Here is a 7,898-nt window from a genome sequence, read left to right on the forward strand (position 1 = left end):
TTTATTTTCATTCTCACAACACCTTCATTAGATGATGCAGGCATGTAACCTTCTGTACTTGTGTTAAACATTTTGCAGGGTTTCCTTCTTTAGATAGGCAAGATAGCATAAATATTAAAGACTCTATAATACATAGCAGCTCATCCAATCTTATTCCAAGGATTAATCAAGTAAAAATAGTGTGCTAACCATGTATCAGTGCGAGAATAAAAACTTATTTTTCAAAGTAACGTCTTCATTTGGTAACGAGTGGCTTGTGAAATAGTGGTTCAAAGCCAGAAGAGAGAAAATAGGGTAAGTGGGTAACAGAAGTTCAGACTGAAATGAAAGTTTTCATTCTAACCATAAGTAGCAAATTCTGATCTGTTGAGTCTATTTATTATTACGTCTCCTTTCACCGAGTAAAAAAAAATTAAAATGGTACGGACCTTCTCTCACTGGCTGTTACTCAGACATTTTTGGTATTGGCTTTGTTACTGGATTTTCAACCTCATCTTCCTTTTCACTTTCTTCTCCCAGATCTCCTGGTGGATGTTGAAGTTCCACAGGTTGGTCAAGTCACACAGGCTTTTGCTCCAGCTCCTCCAATTGTGGGTTCTGTCTCTGAAGGAGCAGTAAGAACGGAAGAGAAAGAACCTGTGATTGGAGGATGTGGAGCAGCCAACATGGGAGAGACAGAGTTTGTGATTGGAGGAGCAGCTCCTCAGAGATTCCATATCGCCCACACTCACTGTTCCTCTAATCATAACTCTGTGTTGTTTTCTCACTATTAGAATTGCCTGAACCTGCACTTGTTCAGCCCCGTTTGGACCACAGAGGAGCCATATGTAAAGTAATATTTCCCTAGGGTGATCTTTCTTTAACTTTTCTCCCCCGAATATGCATTTTTGTGACTATTTTTGACATTTCAATAGCAAACTCGTCAGCCATTCCTCTGCAATTTGGACCCTGGCCAGTGTACCAAGTGAAAACAGATATATTCCTCTGCCCAGCAAAGAAAGTGATGCAGACTACCCTGGCCAAATCTACAAAAAGGCCTGGATCCCCAAACGTTTTGTCACTTACTGGTTATGTTTCTGAAAGCCTGAGGGAGTAAGTGTCAGAGATCCTCATCATGCCGATCTTAACATCTACACCAGGGTCAAATGTCTGAGCCAAGAGGGCTTTTGGGCTCAGAGACTTAAAATGTTAAATGCGGAAAAGGAAAATCAAATAATGCCTTAACATACACAAAAAAACACAAGAAATATATTTATAAAGATAACTGTATGGGTGGATGCTTTAGGATAAAAACATTTCTCATCTCAATGCTGTAAAATTAACAATGGCAATGAAATAAAATTGATGCAAAGTTTAGGTCATTATGACATTTTCATTATGTTAGTCTTAATTTTTTCTGCCATTATTTTTGAAATTTAACCTCAGGAAGTTGGTTCTTTGAAACTTTATGCCACACAAAATAATCCTGTGATCAAATCCTTTGTAAAAATAATTTCACCTGCTCAATTGCACATGACAACACAAGAACATAGAAATAGAAGCTGAAGACCATTGCAACCCATTGAGCCTGCTCCACCTTGCGACACGATCATGGCTGATCTCAGGCTTCAACTTCACTTTCCTGCCTGCTCCCCATATGCTTTGATTCCCCGAGAGACCAAAGGTGAGTCTATCTCAGCCATAAATATATTCAATAATGGCACACCTACAATCCTCTCGGGTAGAATATTCCAGAAGATGCACAACCCTTTGAATGAAGAAATTTCTCCTCACATCTGTTCTAAATGATTGACCCCTTATCCTGAGATTTTGCCTCCTTGTTCCAGATTCCCAGTCAGAGGAAACAACATCACCGTATCTACCCTGTCAAACCCCTTCACAATCTTGAATGTTCCAATGAGATCACCTCCTTCTTTTAAACTCCAGAAGATATGGACCCAATCATCACAGATCAACTTTCTCACTGCAGGGACCATTCAGTGAACATTTGGTGTACCATTTTGAGTATACGTCACGTCCTCAGAGAATTCAGTCAAATTGTAAAGCATAGCTTTCCCTTAACAAAGCCATTCTGACTATCCCTGACTAGTCCGTACCTTTCTAAGTTTATCCAATCTCTCAGGATTGATTCATTTGGCATGTTGTATATATTGACATAGATTCAAAATGTGAAAATGTGAATTTGTTGTTGAAATTTCACAGACTTATACCTCAATGGATATGTTCATTCGCACATATTAATAAATAAAATACATTCAAAACAATGATCTATATATGCAATCATACAGATGGTGAAATAGGAATGAAAAAAATAGATTAAAAATTCAGAATACAAGAATTTAGGGTGAAGGGTTGCTGAGAAATGCAGGAAGAAATCAAAATTTGGAAGGGCATCCATTGCTAAGTCTTCTCTGTATATCTGTCATTATTGTTCATATCGTTGCTAAAGTTTTATGTCAAGGTTAACAATCCATTCAATGACTTCTGCTGATCCAATGTAAATGGTTATGATGCTATCAGCAGTGGATCTCTCAGGCCAGTATATGGGCCATGGTCTGACTCGCATGGCCACAGTCATAATTTGAGCTGTTCCTCACCTACCATTTGTGGAGTAAGTGGCCACCTCTTCCCTGGTCTGGCCTCAAGCAGTCGAGGTTTTCCAGATTTTCTATGGAAAGTTGAAAGTCAGGTCTTTACCACTTGGCTCAGTTGCCAGGCTGGGGTTGATGATGTTTTCAGTCAACCAGATGGTGCGCTGTTGTCAGTTTGTAGAATGTGGAATGTGATCCATCAGGGGCTACAGGATTTCAGATGACTGTGTGGGGTTTTTTGAGGCCCTGTGGTAATGACATTTGCCATGAGCTGGTGGTGTTCTTTTAGGAGGTTATTATTCCTGCGGACATCAGGGGATTCAATGTAGGCTAACACAGTTAGCTGCTCAAACTGTGTTGGCCTCAACATCTCAGAAATAATCCTCCTGACTTCCTGGAAGTGGATACCAACCATATTTGTGTGGCAGCTCCTGAGGCAGGTTAAGCAGCAGTACTCTGCTGTTGGGGAGACCAAGGTGAGTGGAGCAGTGCATAGTGTGTTGGCCCAGCTGTCCAGTTTCCATATAAGATGCACTCTGGTCTTGATGTTGGCTCCAGTGTTCTGGAGGCATTGCCAGTAGGTCAATGTATGGTCAAGAATTATGCCAATGTATTTTGCGGTTGGGTTGTGGGTGGGTGATTGGCCATAGAACTGTTTGTGATATTCTTCTCTGGCCTTCTCTATTTGAGTAGAAGGCTGAAATGACAGTCTTGGCAGTATTTGGTCAAAGTCTCTATTTTCTGAAGTCGATTTCCAGAGAACATAGATCTTCAGTGAGTATAACTCAAAAGGCATGGATTCAGCACAATTTCACATTGATGAATACAAAGCATACATCAAAAAAAAATCATATATTTTGGTCAGAATGTCATTTCCACACAATTGTTCAGAAATCTGTGGCTATTTTTTGTGGGACTTTAACCAAATACTTAACTATGGCGATACACGTACTTACTTTGCATGATCTGGCTCTTAGTTCCTCTCGTTTCCTCTTAAAGGGCAATCGCACAGCCGTCTTATGAGATTTTCAACAATGCATTAGGCAACAGGCTCTTGATCTTAACAAAGGAGGAGAATGTCATTGGACACAACCATACCCTTAACACCGCAAACCTCTCTCACCGTCTCCCAGGCTTGAAAAGAAGCAGACACTCCAGGAAGCATAGAAAATGTGCAGGCCTGTAGGTGAGAGTGAAACAACACGGTCCCAAGGCCCCCCTCCCCAGCTTACTGCTTGCAAATGTCCAATCTCTGGAAAGAAAGCTAGACGAACTTAGAGCCAGACTCACTTTCCAAAGAGAACTGAGGGACTGCTGTGTGCTCTGTTTCACGGAGACGTGGCTCACTCCTGCTTCACCGGATAGTGCCCTACAACCAGAGGGCTTCTCAATCCATCGAATGGACCATATAGCGGCCTCAGGCAAGGCTAGGGGAGATGGGGTCTGCTTCCTAATCAACACTTCGTGGTGCCTAAACGTAGCAACACTGGCAACTTTCTGCTCAGTAACAGTTTTAACAGCACCAGGTTAAAGTCCAACAGGTTTATTTGGTAGCAAATACCATTAGCTTTCGGAGCGCTGCTCCTTCGTCAGATGGAGTGGAAATTTCCACTCCATCTGACGAAGGAGCAGCGCTCCGAAAGCTAATGGTATTTGCTACCAAATAAACCTGTTGGACTTTAACCTGGTGTTATTAAAACTGTTACTGTGTTTACCCCAGTCCAACGCTGGCATCTCCACAACTTTCTGCTCCCCAGACCGAGAATACCTGACGCTAAAATGCTGCCCTCACTACCTTCCACGGAGTTCACCTCTGTTATCCTGATGGCAGTTTACATCCCACCCAGGTGAACGTGAAGATCGCGCTGGATGAAATATACACCACTATGAATAGCCTTGAGACAAAACATCCCGAGGCCTTGTTCACCATGGCCGGGGACTTCAATTAGGCCAAGCTCAAGAGCGTACTACCAAGTTATCACCATCACGTCTCCTGTTCCACCAGAGGCCCAAATATCAAATATCAAACATGCCTACCGCTCTATCGCCCGCCCACACTTTGGCAAATCAGACCACAAGGCTGCGCTCCTGCTCCCGGCTTACAAGCAAAAACTGAAGCGGGAGAATCCATCAAAGAAAGTCATGCAATGTTGGTCTGAGGAATTAGATGATCTCCTACAGGGCTGCTTCGAGTCAGTGGATTGGTCAGTATTTAAAAACTCTGTGATCAGCCTGAATGAGTACGCCACTACAGTAACTGAATTCATCAGTAAGTGTGTAGGAGACTGTGTGCCAAAGAAGCAAATCCATGTGTTCCCCAACCGGAAACCATGGATGAACAGGGATATCCACTGCTTGCTGAAGTCCAGGTCTGAGGCATTCAAGTCAGGCGACACTGATTTATACAAGAAAGCCAGATACGATCTAAGGAGATCCATCACAGATGCCAAAAGACAGTACCGGACCAAGCTAGAATCCCAGGCTAGTCAGACCGACCCCTGCTGATTATGGCAAGGTCTACAAGACATAACAGTCTACAAGATAAAGGCATGTAAAATCGCCGGCTCCAATGCACCCCTCCCTGATAAGCTCAATGTACTCTACGCCTGTTTTGAGCAAGAGGTTAGCGAGAGCATGCCCTCCATCCTGGAAACCCTGGATGAATCTGTATCTGGCATCACCATTACAGATGCCTTCTCGAAGGTCAACCCACGGAAAGCCCGGATGGGGTACCCAGACGAGCACTCAGATCGTGCGGGTCAGCTGGCGGGGATCTTCATAGACATCTTCAACCTCTCTTTACAATAATAAGAACATCAGAACAAGGAGCAGGAGTAGGCCATCTGGCCCCTCGAACCTGCTCCGCCATTCAATAAAATCATGGCTGATCTTTTTGTGGACTCAGCTCCACTTACCTGCCCGCTCACCATAGCCCTTAATTCCTTTACTATTTAAAAATGTATCTATCCTTGCCTTAAAAACATTCAATGAGGTAGCCTCAACTGCTTCACTGGGCAGGGAATTCCACAGATTCACAACCCTTTGTGTGAAGAAGCTCCTCCTCAACTCAGTCCAAAATCTGCTTCCCCTTATTTTGAGGCTATGCCCCTTAGTTCTAGTTTCACCCGTCAGTGGAAACAACTTCCCTGCTTCTATCTTATCTGAGGTCCCTATCTGCTTCAAGAAGATGACCATCATCTCGGTATCTAAGAAAAACCAAGCAGCGTGCCTTAATGATATCAGCCGGTGGCTCTGACATCCATCATTATGAAGTGCTTCGAAAGGTTAGTCATGGCACGAATCAATTCCAGCTTCCCAGACTACCTGGATTCACTACAGTTTGCCTACCGCCGCAACAGATCCACAGCAGACGCCATTTCCCTGGCCCTGCACTCAACCCTAGAACACCTAGATAGCAAGGACATCTATATCAGACTCCTATTTATTGACTACAGCTCAGCTTTCAACACTATTATTCCCATGAAACTCCGTGGCCTGGGCCTCGGCACCTTCCTCTGCGACTGGATCCTAAACTTCCTAACTCACAGACCACAATCAGTAAGGATAGGCAACAACACCTCCTTCACGATCATCCTCAACACCGGTGCCCCACAAGACTGTGTTCTCAGCCCCCTACTATACTCCTTATCCACCTATGACTGTGTGGCCAAATTCCCCTCCAATTTGATTTTCAAGTTTACTGACACCACCGTAGTGGGTTGGATCTCAAACAATGACGAGACAGAGTACAGGAATGAGATAGAGAATCTGGTGAACTGGTGCGGGGACAATAATCTCTCCCTCAGTGTCAACAAAACAAAGGAGATTGTCATCGACTTCAGGAAGCGTAAAGGAGAACATGCCCCTGTCTACATCAACGGGGATGAAGTAGAAAGGATCAAGAACTTCAAGTTTTTAGGTGTCCAGATCACCAACAACCTGTCCTGGTCCCCCCATGCTGACACTATAGTTAAGAAATCATAGAAACCCTACAGTACAGAAAGAGGCCATTCGGCCCATTGCGTCTGCACCGACCACAATCCCACCCAGGCCCTATCCCCATATCCCTACATATTTTACCCGCTAATCCCTCTAATCTACGCATCCCAGGACACTAAAGGGGCAATTTTAGCATGGCCAACCAACCTAACCCGCACATCTTTGGACTGTGGGAGGAAACCGGAGCACCCGGAGGAAACCCACGCAGACACGAGGAGAATGTGCAAACTCCACACAGACAGTGACCCAAGACGGGAATCGAACCCAGGTCCCTGGAGCTGTGAAGCAGCTGTGCTAACCACTGTGCTACCGTGCCGCCCAAAGAAAGCCCACCAACGCCTCTACTTTCTCAGCAGACCAAGGAAATTTGGCATGTCAGCCAGATTCACCATAGAAAGCATTCTTTCTGGTTGTATCACAGCTTGGTATGGCTCCTGCTCTGTCCAAGACCGCAAGGAACTACAAAAGGTCATGAATGTAGCCCAATCCATCACACAAACCAGCCTCCCATCCATTGACTCTGTCTACCCTTCCCGCTGCCTCAGAAAGACAGCCAGCATAATTAAGGACCCCACGCACCCCAGACATTCTCTCTTCCACCTTCTTCGGTCGGGAAAAAGATACAAAAGTCTGAGGTTACGTACCAACCGATTCAAGAACAGCTTCTTCCCTGCTGTTGTCAGACTTTTGAATGGACCTACCTTGCATTAAGTTGATCTTTCCCTAGCTATGACTGTAACACTACGTTCTGCACTGTCTCATTTCCTTCTCTATGAACGGTATGCTTCGTCTATATAGCGCACAAGGAACAATACTTTTCACTGTATGTTAATACATGTGACAATAATAAATCAAATCAAAAAGGAGAGAAAAAAAATTTGATGTTAAACTTTAAATGGAGGATAATTGTCAGAAACCAATATTACAGTTGACAGAAAATAAAGCCAGTTGTACCTGTCATCTAAGATATTTTTATCAGGGCACCTGTTTTGTGTTCTGTAAACCATAATTCCATTGTGTATCATCTATACAAAACATCTGCTGTGCTTTACTTAATGTTTAGAGTCATTGGTTTGGTGGATACTTGGCTATGGCATGATACATATTGTGAATTCAGAATATGCAGTGTGTGTGGAATTTCAGTGTCACAAGGCTGCCTTTATATTGCAGATGATGGCTGTAGACCAGTTTGAACCAAGTAGAGCTCTGTTTACATTGCCTGGCTGAACCTCCAGAAGGATCTTTAACTCTTGCACAGAAAGCTGCCAGCCATCCAGCCTGGAGCTGCAGTCGGATGCCTGGTCCAGT

The sequence above is a fragment of the Mustelus asterias genome, chromosome 7, assembly GCF_964213995.1.
Source record: "Mustelus asterias chromosome 7, sMusAst1.hap1.1, whole genome shotgun sequence".
Taxonomy (NCBI): Eukaryota; Metazoa; Chordata; class Chondrichthyes; order Carcharhiniformes; family Triakidae; genus Mustelus; species Mustelus asterias.